Genomic DNA, 12,962 nt, shown 5'->3' with positions numbered 1-12,962 from the left:
TGTGTGTACATGTGTATGTGCGTGCGTGTGTGTGAATGCTTACATGTATCTATATCTATACACACACACACACACACACACACACACATATATATATGTATATAATTTTGCATAATTATTAAATTATATTGTATATTTTTAATCGAGCTAAATGCAGGGTGATTGTGACTTTAATTTTTCATCGCATTAGTTCGACAGATGCCACACTTGGCCCACTGGAATACCCACCGAGTACGTAGTCTTTCAAAACAATTAGTAAAAGCGTTATACAGGCAACTTAGTCGTATCCACTTACAAGTGACAGGCTGTAGTAATTTCTGCCTTTTGGTAATTCCCAGTCTTATTCATATATATATACGTATGAATACATATATTTCTTCTATAGGTGTGTATTCGTATATGCATGTTTGTGATTATAAATGTATATACAAACTCACCCAACACCGCTCACACGTAATATATCAATGAGCCTATATTTACATATGTACACACACACACACACACACACACACACACACACACACACACACACAATATATTATTTTATTCTTTTATTTGTTTCACTCATTTGAGCACCGCATTTAGTCGAGTAGATCGACCCCAGGACTTACTCTTTGTAAGCCTAGTACTTATTCTATCACGCTCTTTTGCTGAACTGCTAAGATACAGGGACGTATATACGCCAGCATCGGTTGTCAAACGATATTGGGGGGACAAACAGAGGCGCACAAACATATACACACATATGCATATATATATATATATATATATATATATATATATATATATATATATATATATATATATATATATATATATATATATATATATATATATAATATAATATAATATATAAACGACGGTCTTCTTCTAGTTTCCGTCTACGAAATGAATCACAAAATCGAATTCAAATTGAAAAATTACATCAATATTTGAAAATTTTCACTTTATCTTAAAATTTCAAAATTTCTGACAGCAACAGAAAAGATTTTTTCCCTCTCTACTTGCCTCTCTCTGTTTTTGTACGCTTTTCGCATTGTAAACTTTCGCCTTCTCTATTATATATTTACCACACCCTGTCTCACTGCTTTTCTGAATGTATATATCGCTCACGTTCAGTGTGTGTATGTCTTTATGTGTGTGTGTATACGCCTATGCGTGCGTGTGTATGCGTGTGTATGTGTGTGTGGGTGTATGCATGTGTGTAAGGAATTTCATTAGGACGACGAAGTCGAAAGACCCTCACACATTATCAGGTGATACCCGAACAGAGAAGAAATAGACTTGATGATATGCGAACACGAGGTTCCGTTGTATGGTCTCACGGGAAACCCGAGCATCAATTGTATCAGTGTTTCTCAACCATTCTTTATCTGTGGATCGCTTTAATTACCATTTTACTCTTGTGGACCTCATAGCCGTTTGACTTTTAAAACTAGTTTTCGAGACACTTCTTTCAAAATTCCTATTTTGTTTTCCACACAGTAACTTGCTCAGGTTGAATTATTGTAAAATGTAGAAGAACGAAACCTGTATGCTTCTTGCAATAAATTTATCTAAAGCAAGATTTTTTTCATGCACACTTGGTTTTCTACTGTGAGTACCCAATTTACTATTTTGCTTGCATAGACTCCACAGAATCTTATATGAAGCCCCAGAGAGCATATGGACCCACGTTCAGAACCACTGGATTAGATGATAAGCGCACACTAGTCTCTGTCGCACAGACTCAGGGGGCGACGTCACATTTCAATCCAAATACTTCTTTTCCAGCGAATCTTACTTTTGCCATAAGCTTCAAACAAATCGCAAGGGCAAACATTTTCAGTTGCCGGTTTAATCCTTGAAGAGCCCTGCTTCACTGTTGGTTGGTTTTATGTTGAATGTCCAAGAGTTGGAAGTTAGAAAAAAAATTCACATCTATGCACTAAATAGAAAACCCAAAACCTTCGTTTATCGTGACATTATAAATCCCAAAATAATGCGGATATGCGGATATGCGTCCTGATCAAGATTCCTCTCCGTCGGGAAGACATGGTCTGACATAGAATAAAATGAAAAACAAACCCATTGAAATAAAGGTATTCTATTGTGAAACTTGCCCGGCAACGACGAGCAACTCAGTAATTATTAACGGTAACGATTTTTTTTTTTTCCGTTTTTAAGGGTGCAATTTTTCAATGTTTGATACTTTTTAGCTCATTACATTATGTATGTTAAAGCTCACTGAAGTATATATTTATATATATATTTATATATATATATATATATAAAAATATATATATATATATAGTGTGTGTGTGTGTGCGTATGAGCCTGTGTTTGCATGTGTGTTTGTGTGTGTCTGTATTAGTTCTAGAAAACAATGTTGGAAATTCGCAAAGCTAATGTCTATGGGACTGACACTTCACATCTTGTCCCTAGCCTGCCACTATTGATAGACAAGTCACTTTGCTGTGTTCTACTCTGTCTACCAGTCTGAAAATAGGTATTAAAGTATGGTATTACATTTCAGGCTATAAACAGGGGCAACCTTGAATATTAAGCAACTCGCGTTAAAATGCAGCGCTAAGTTTAACAGTTACCGTAGAGAAATAGGATATATTGCCGCTCTTTAGTATTATTAGAGATATAATAACGACTTTCCAAGCACAGATGATCCGGGCCTCTAATAATCCGCACTGGATTATATTAATGTGCAGGTACCAGTATTTCGTTGAATTATTTAATTAAATTTAATATTTATGCAACATCCGAGTGAGTTGACCAAGGTGATCACACCTCGTAAAGGAACATAAATAATCCAGAAAAGCTTGGATAGGAAGGGTCCAGAAAATCGATGTAGTTCCTATATGTCGTGTGTATTTGTAAATGTGATACATACTTCTTTGTGTATGTGTGTGTGTGTGTAGTGGAGGCGCAATGCCCCAGTGGTTAGGGCAGTGGACTCGCGGTCATAGGATCGCGGTTTCGATTCCCCGACCGGGCGTTGTGAGTGTTTATTGAGCGAAAACACCTAAAGCTCCACGAGGCTCCGGCAGGGGATGGTGGCGAACCCTGCTGTACTCTTTCACCACAACTTTCTCTTACTCTTACTTCCTGTTTCTGTTGTGCCTGTAATTCAAAAGGGTCAGCCTTGTCACATTGTGTCACGCTGAATATCCCCGAGAACTACGTTAAGGGTACACGTGTCTGTGGAGTGCTCAGCCACTTGCACGTTAATTTCACGAGCAGGCTGTTCCGGTGATCGGATCAACTGGAACCCTCGACGTCGTAAGCGACGGAGTGCCAACAAGACAAGATGTGTGTGCGTGTGTGTGTGTGTGTGTGTGTTTGTACATCCATGTATGTATATGTGCTTGTGTGTGTGTGTATGTGTTTGAATGTGTGTGAATGTGTACGTCGGAGTATATGAGAGATATTGGGGGAGAAAAGCTGGAGAGAAAGAGACAACAGACAGACAGACAGACAAACAAATCGTGCCAATATGGCTTCTCCCATCAGCAAAACTAACACTTCACCTATTTATCTTGATAGAAGAACACAAAACGAGAATCACACGCTTTACTACGCACATACAACCAACATGTAGCGCATGATTCTTTCTACTGGGGACACAAGGCCTGAAATTTGAGGGCGGAGACTAGTCGATTATATTTACCCCCAGCGTTCAGCTAGTATTTATTTTATCGACCGCGAAAGAATGAAATATAAGGTCAAATTTGGCGGAATTTGAAATCAGAACACAAAGACTGACGAAATGCTTTGCGACATGTGTCTGCTAACAGTTCAGCGAGCATTATATATTATTATATGCACAAGATCACATATTAGGGGCAAAGTACTGTCGATCAAAGCAAACACACCCACGTATACGAACACACTAACAAAGGCATACAGAGAGTAATACTAGTTATGTGATTGCATACATATATATATCTGTAAGTAATGTTTTTCCCCTCTTAAACATGGATGTTCTGTTAGAACAAACTATACTGCGATAGATATCATGAGAGAAACCCTCATATTGGCTTTTGGTGCAAAATGCACTCTTGTTTATATCACTAGTGAGGAGACAAAAATCGCCGCCTCCTCCAGCGCCCAACCAGTAGATCACGTGATTTTGACCTTCTTTGGTTTTGTTAATTATAGACGCTCGACCGCTAGAGCTAGCACCGATTTACCTCCACCGCCAGCGATATATATATATATATATATATATATATATATATATATATATATATATATATATATGTATATAAAAGCAGTGTCAGAACAGGCCAATATGAGAATTTCTCTCCTGGTATTTATGTAGCATAGTTCTTTCTAACAGAATCTCCACGTTTAAGTGGGGATAAATATTACTTCAATCCCTCTGCCCCTACCTCTCTCCTCTCCTTCCACGTGACCGGTGTTCCGCAAAGCCTGACCTTTCTTCCATGGTTCGACTATCATCCGTGTAGTATCTCTTTTATTCCTACCCATGACTTTTATCTCTTATGTTCTTGCCGTAAGGCTTCACTTCCACACACGCCAGCTTAATTTAATTCGTCCTTAGTCAAAAGACACCTGCTGTCAATGTCGTGTTGTTTGTATTTGTAATTGTGTACCATTTCTCCGCTTTTTTGTCCTTGTTTTCTTATACATTCGCTTGCTTTCTTCCAAGGCGTCTAGTGCTCTTAGGTTAGATTTTCTTGGGGCCGGCGAGATTGGAGCAGTCTCGAGTGTAACCGGCCGAAACTGCAAAACGATCTGGAACTCGACTGAGGATAGGAAGCTCCGAATGACCCGTCCTTGTTTTGCTCCTGTCCTTCTTTGTATCGTCCGGATGTTTTGTTGTCGCCTGTTACGCTCTTGTTCCATTTTTTGTTTTGTTCTATATATATATGTGTGTGTGTGTGTGTGTGTGTGTGTGTGTGCGTGTGTGTATGTGTGTGTGTGTATGTGTGTGTGTGTGTGTGTGTGTGTGTGTGTGTGTGTGTATGTATACCTACATATGTTTGTAGAGGCGCATGACTTACTGGTAAGTGTGTGGCATTCATCATAATAAGAGTGTAGTTTCGAGTCCTTGACCGGGTGATGTCTTGTGTTCTTGATCTGGCAAAATGAGTAATCATCCGACGGACCGGCGTCCTATCTCGGGAAAAATACATAGGCCACAGAAACCGGCCTTTTGAGCCCAATACTTCGAGGAGAACCTTTGATCTATTTTCTTTTATCTCTCTATCTATCTATCTATCTATCAATCTATCTTTCTTTTTATCTATCTATCTATCTACCTATATATATATATATATATATATATATATATATATATATATATATATATATATATATATATAAGTGGTGTAAACCAAAATATAATCTCACAGCTCTGAGAAATTGGTTGAAGTAATGTTTGCTTTGAGTCTCACTTCTCTCTTGTGGTTGTCACAGCATCACCCACCTCTTTCCATTTTAAATATAGACGAATATTTCCTCACTCAAATGACATAATAATCCATCTTACACATGGGCAATTTGAAGGAACATATGTCAAAACAAACGCACTAACGTAACCTTGACAAAAATGTCGTTATTGGTTTACTAAGTCTAAGATAATCTGGTTGTAAATAATCCTTTCTACTATAGATACAAGGCCTGAAATTTTGTCGATCACAGTTGTTAAGTGATACTATATTTTATCGACTCCGAAAGCTGAAAGGCAAAGTCGACCTCGGTGGAATCTGAATCTAGGCCTAAGGAATTATAACTGGGGCAAAACATGCATCACTTTAATTATTATTCCCAATTCAATATTTTTAAATAGGGACTATGTGTGTCGGTCAATTCTGGTGCATATCTTTATAAAATGTATATCACTCGACGATAAACAATACAGAAGAAGTGTTATCTGATTGAGAAGTTGCTCAATAAACAAATTTCATAATAGAACAGTTATCGATTTCGTATATTGGTGCATCTAAAAACGTTTTGTTTAACACCTTTTCCACGAGCTAACGACGAAATCACGGCCAATAGATAATCTAGAAAAACAACCAAAATTGATTCTGAAGAAGGAAAAGAAAAGTCAACCGTGAAAGAATTTGAACTCAGAATGTAAATGGATAAAGACAAAATATAAGACCTCTTAATTCAGCGCTTCTATTAACATATCTATAATTACGCCATTCCAGGAGGGGATTAATGAGCCAGAGATTAATAGTATGCCTGTCGAGTTTGCAAACTGATTTCCACACCCATCTTTGATGTTGTTTCAAAATAAATTCTCTACATAGATTATGTATTTGGCTTACTTCATTCACAAGTTCGAATATAACAGGAAGTTGGGATATAAAACTTAGCCGGTTCTCTTCAGAAGTGCGTTACATTCATTCTGCTTCACTTGACAAATGAAGACTCTCTGAAAAAAAAAAATAATAATAATGAGGATACATTTTAAATACCCAATAATAAACAGAACTACATTTTTATCTAATCAAAGCATTCATGATGTTTGTTTCATAGAAATATTAATAAAAGTTGACTTTCGGTACATAATAGTTCCCCATTTGACTTGACAAAGAATTATAGCAGTTAAATGCCTGTCTTTGAAATCACAACCTCCCGTCGTGACGACCAGAGAAACCAAGTATGGAGTCTGAAGGAAGAATGATATGGTCAAACAAAGCAAACTCGGAGTTAAACAATAACAACAGCAATAAATAACGGAAAGTTTCCTGCTGAGTACTCTGCCGATTCTGCAATCCACAGAAATTGGAAACAAAAATTTTTAACCTTGGCACAGGGCTGCAGATTTAAAGAGTAACAACTTCAGAATTTAGTGTAAAATTATTGACTACGAACAGCAATGGAAATATATGCCGATCCAAGCGAAATCTGAACTTAGAAAGTGCAGATATATTGTTAAACACTTCAAATGTGAAATCCAGATTACGATGAAAATGGTGAGGCTACGTATTGGAAACAATAGAAATAAAATACAATACAGTTGGTAGCTATCAAATGTAGTTGCCATAGAGAATGATAAAACTCAGACACCAGCCATTACTTGACCAATATACGAAATCGATAACTGTTCTATTATGAATAGAGCCTCGTGAGAGGATCTGGTAGACGGAAACTGAAAGAAGCTCGTCGTAAATATATTGTTTTATTCTTTTACTTGTTTCAGTCATTTGACTGCGGCCATGCTGGAACACCGCCTTTAGTCGAACAAATCGATCCAAGACTTATTTTTTGTAATACAGTTCTATATTTACATTATTTACATTTGACGGATATTTGTCTTCATCTTGTTTGTTGTTAACACAACGTTTCGGCTGATATACCCTCCAGCCTTCATCAGGTGTCTTGGGGAAATTTCGAACCTGGGATGTCATTCTAAGATATTTTTCGATATTATTATTATTATTGCCTGAGGCTATGGTGTAGAAGACACCCAAGCTGCCACGCAGTGGGACTAAACCCAGAACCATGTGGTTGGAAAGCAAGCTTCTTACCACACAGCCACGCTTGTGCCTGTGTGTGTGTGTCTTCGTGTCTGTGTTTCTCCTCCGCCACCACTAGTCAACCGGTGTTGGTGTGTTTACGTTTCTGTAACTTAGCGGTTCGGGGAAAAGAATCCGATGGAGTAAGTACCAGGCTTAAGAAAGAAAATAACTACTGGTGTCGACTTGTCCGCACTCTTATGCATAAAAGATATAAGATAAATCATATTCCCATTTTCTGTCACTAGATGTCCTTTTAAAATTACTGATATGGCATAATATGTCGCATGTGTTTGTATATTGTTATTATTGTCCTTTTAGTAAACAAATAAACAGGTAAATTGACACAATACAATCTCTGCAAGTTGATGAATACCACCTATTCCCCTCCATTTTCTTATTGCTATATAAATTAATGGTAAAATATCTTTTTACCCGCACCCATTTATTGCATTTGGTAATACAAAGAAAAAACACTAGTCTAATAATAATTGGGTATTCTTCCGGCAGTATATTGGATAGATATTATCCCTTAGGGGGTTGGATTCACAACCCCTAACTTTCTTGGATTTATATGCATATATATATATATATATATATATATATATATATATATATAATTTGTTGTTGACACTCCGTCGCTTACGACGTCGAGGGTTCCAGTTGATCCGATCAACGGAACAGCCTGCTCGTGAAGTTAACGTGCAAGTGGCTGAGCACTCCACAGACACGTGTACCATTAACGTAGTTGTTCGGGGAGATTCAGCGTGACACAAAGTGTGACAAGGCTGACCCTTTGAATTACAGGCACAACAGAAACAGGAAGTAAGAGTGAAAGAAAGTTGTGGCGAAAGAGTACAGCAGGGTTCGCCATCATCCCCTACCGGGGGTCTCATGGAGCTTTTAAGTGTTTTCGCTCACTAAACACTCACAACGCCCGGTCTGAGAATCGAAGCCATGATCCTATGACCGCGAGTCCGCTGCCCTAACCACATTGCGCCTCCATATATATATATAATTATACATACATAAATAAGTCGATTACTTATCCGCTCCCTTGAAATGTCTGGCCTTGTGTCAATACATTATTTTATATACTTATGAAATACATATGTTTATATTGTCGTTATCTTTTGATCCTGTCATTGGACTGTGGCCATGCTGGGGTACCGCCCTGGAGGCTTTAGTGGAAGAAAACGATCACATTACTTTTTTTTATTATCAAGATGGCAATTTCCATATTGTTCTGATTTGACGAACCTCTGGGTTAGAAAAAAGTAAACAAACGATCACCGGTTGTCAAGTGGTGGTGGGGGACAAGCACAAACACAAAATCACACAACCATTTTTCTCTCTCTTTATATATACATACAGAGAGTGAGAGAGAGAGAGAGAGAAAGAGAGAGAGAGAAAGAGAGAGAAAGTGACAGGAAGAGGGAGAGAGAGAAAGAGAGAAAGGGAGAGAAAGTGACACAGAGAGGGAGACAGAGAGAGAGAGAGAGAAAGAGAGATGTAGCAAATAGCATTTGGAGAAGGTGCCACACAGTAGAACAGAACTCGGAACTAATAGTTTGGGAACAAGCTTTTTAACACATAACCATGTCATACGTGTGTGCATGCACATAAATGGATACAGACTAACGTACATTTAATATATGTGTGCGTATGCATGTATATGTATATATGCATACATATATATGTGTGTGTGTGTGTGTGTGTATACAAATACATATACGTGTGAGTATATATATTTGATATACCATGTTTACTAAATCATACCAGTTATTATACATTGTACTGTATGTAGGATGGTATTGTATTTTCCTTTCCTTTTAAACTGTTTCATCTTTTCCCACTTTACACACATACAAACACACACGCACTCATACTTGCAGACGCACACTCACATTGCTTCCTGTGTATAATGTGTGTATGTATGTATGCCATTGTGTACCTTTGTGTATACTTATGTATACCTGAACATAAGTGCATGTAAGTATTTTTATATATGTGTGCATATGATTGTGCATACACACACACACACACACATATATATATATATATATATACATACACATACACACACACACACACACACATATATATATATATATATATATATATATATATATATATATATATACCGGAGTAAGCACATGAAATGTGCAACAAGGTGGAAAAAAGAGTACTCAAATACCAGAGGTAGAGTAATATGCTTTATTTAAAAGCAGCAGAAATATAACAAAAAAACCGTTACTCTGAGTTTCACGTTCCCGTTCATCGGACATTCTAACAAAACTGTCCGATGAACGGGAACGTGAAACTCAGAGTAACGGTTTTTTTGTTATATTTCTGCTGCTTTTAAATAAAGTATATATATATATATATATATATATATATATATATATATATATATATATATATTTATGTATATACACATGTGTACATATAGGTTATATATAAATTCATATATATATATATATATATATATATATATATATATATATATATATGTATGTATGTATATCCATTTGATATGTAATATATAACTTGTATATATGTGAGTGTGCGCGCGTGTGGGAGTAGGGAGTGGGAGTTATGGAGTAAGTGAGAAGCTGAAAGATCAACTTATATATATAGAGGATAGAAAAGAAAACTCAAAAGCAGAACAAAAAATAAAAGGGAAATATAGAATACATAGACAGCAAAGCAAAATGAATGACTACAGATAATCAATATGGCGGTGATCTTGAGATGATGGCGGGCAAACGGAAGTATGGATAAAGGTGACAAGAAAGAGAGAATCGAAGGTTAAAGAGGGAGATAAAGAAGAAGAAGAAGAAGAAGAAGAAGAAGAAGAAGAAGAAGAAGAAGAAGAAGAAGAAGAAGAAGAAGAAAAAGAAGAAAGGGGAGGGTAAATGCTATAAAGTAAGTGTGAAAGAATTAAAGAGAGAAATGGGGAGAGAATGAGAGAAGTGGGTGAAAGAGAGAACCATGAGTTAGAGAAAAACGGGTGCGACATCGACTGAGAGAGATAGGAGCTAGAAACAGCTATTTAAATAGTGGGTGACTGATAAAGACAGAAATGGAAACATAGATAGACAGAGAGAAGACAGGAACAGGCAGACAGATTCCCAGAGAATGAGAGTAAGAGAGTGGAGTGGGTTATGTCAACAAGATCCGTTATCATTGCTGCTGACACATTTTCCCGCTTAATATCTACAGAAATACTTAACCGTCTGCTTCGACATGGCGTTGTCGTCTGCTGTCTAGCATTTATTCTGCCGAATGGAAAAATGACTCCCACCCCCACTGAAAAATAAAACCTTTAAACAAATTTTGTATGCATATATATATATATATATATATATATATATATATATATATATATATGCACGCAAAATTTATATAGATAGATAGATAGATAGATAGATAGATAGATAGATAGATAGATAGATAGATACACACATACATACATACATACATACATACATACATACAAACATTCGGTAACAGATATAGTTATATACACATGCACATATATATGCTATGTATATATGTGTGTGTGTGTGTGCTTATAAGTATGTGTGTATGTTATGTATGTATATATATATGTATATGTATATATATATATATGTATATGTATATATATGTGAATATATATACATCTGTTTGTGTGTGTGTGTGTGTATATCTATATATATCTTTACACATACACACATAAACATCCATATACGTATACATATCTGTAATAGTCGAACGTCTCCTTTCGTTAGCAGCAGAAGTGCAATAAGCAGCGGAAGCCACTGTTTGTGGTGTTCATCGACCTTACAAATGCTTTTGACAAGGTCAGTTGCGTAGGATTATGTCACGTACTCACGCAAATTTAACGTTATAGTACTCTTCTCAGCATCCCCAGGGCCCTGCAAGGCAATATTCAAGACACAATTCAGTTTGGTGGTTCCTATTCAGAGGAATTTGCTGATCAGGACAGGATGTGTATATGCTTTCATTCTGTTTGACATGTTATTCTTAGTCTCTCATAGCACCGTGCTTTAATGCTCTGAACTGTAGTTCTATTTCATACACTGATATCAGACGATTCCGTCTCTCTTGTCCTACACACACACACACACACACACAAACCTCACCACACACACACAAACCTCACCACACACACACACACACACACACATACACACACTGACATATACATACACACATACACAGACACATACACAATAGAGTGCTTTTCGTATATTCGTGAGAGGATCATCTCTACGTTGATAATGTGATAACGTTCAATTACAGACACATACTGAGGTGAATTATTACTGTTGCTGTTGTTTTTGTCGTCGTTGATACTATTATTGTTATTGGTGTTGTTGTTGTTGTTGTTGTGTTGTTGATGCTCTTGTTCTTGTCCTTGTCAGCCTCGTCCTCATCGTCGTCGTCGTCATCATCATCATCGCCAACAAAACTCTATCCTGGAGCACCGCCTTCAGTTGTAAACTGGTCTATATTTTCAATGTCTTCTCTATTGTATACCATTGATAGGACTGCTGTTCTAACGCTTCAGTTTCTTTCTCTCTCCCTCTCACCCCTTATCACTATTTCTCTGTGCATGTAAAAATGTATGTACGCGTGCGTATGTGTGTATGTGTGTGTGTGTGTGTGTGTGTGTTTTCAGATGTACGTAGAAAGAGAGAGAGACAGAGACATAGAGACAGAGAGTGTGGGGAGAAGGAGGGTGAGTGGTCAAAACAGCAATCCAATGTATATTCTTTTACTTTTTTCAGCCATTTTTACTACGGTCGTGCTGGAGCACCGTCTTTAGTCGAACGAATCGACTGCAAGCAGGACTTATTCTTTGTAAGCCAAGTACTTATCTTATCGGTATCTTTTTCCGAACGGCTAAGTTACGGAGACGTAAACATACCAACATTGATTGTCAAGCGATGGTTGGGGGACAAACACAGACATACAAACATATATATATATATATATATATATATATATATATATATGAGTATATGCATATATACGTACATGTATGTACATACCTTCATCTACATGTACATAGAGATACATATCTGGGTACATGACGTTGCAAAACAAACATGGACAAAATGATAAACAAGTTACAAAAAACAAGCATATCCTTCATCAGCTGCTACCATTAAAACACTGGCGTTTCGAAGAGTTAGGGCAGGACGCATCGTTAAAATGGCTCTTCCCACGAAGACAAATTAAATTTTTTTGTGGAGGATAGTGGCGGACGAAAAACAAGACAGGAAAACGAAACGGTATATACATATATATGGATGTATACGACGGGCTTCTTTCGGTTTCGATCTACCAAATCCACTCACAAGGCTTTGGTCGGCCCGAGGCTATAGTAGAAGACTCTTGGCAAAGGTACTACGCAGTGGGAGTGAACCCGGAACCCTGTGGTTGGCAAGCAAACTTCTT

General features: G+C 37.1%; 1 long non-coding RNA gene across 42 annotated transcripts in view; it reads right to left on the bottom strand.

Annotated features, from left to right (window-relative positions):
- The window catches only part of LOC106871257 (uncharacterized), a 434,384-nt gene that overhangs the window by 140,582 nt on the left and 280,840 nt on the right, over positions 1–12,962 (bottom strand). For 39 of the 42 annotated variants that reach the window (XR_016237577.1, XR_016237575.1, XR_016237593.1 and 36 more), the window contains one exon: positions 6,297–6,403. The exons of the other annotated variants lie outside the window; for them this stretch is intronic. This is a non-coding gene — a long non-coding RNA (uncharacterized LOC106871257). The remainder of the gene's footprint in view (positions 1–6,296; positions 6,404–12,962) is intronic. 42 annotated transcript variants of the gene reach the window in all.

The sequence above is a fragment of the Octopus bimaculoides genome, chromosome 20 (genome assembly GCF_046866305.1).
Source record: "Octopus bimaculoides isolate indiv1 chromosome 20, ASM4686630v1, whole genome shotgun sequence".
Taxonomy (NCBI): domain Eukaryota; kingdom Metazoa; phylum Mollusca; class Cephalopoda; order Octopoda; family Octopodidae; genus Octopus; species Octopus bimaculoides.
This window is presented reverse-complemented; position numbering and strand designations above follow the sequence as displayed.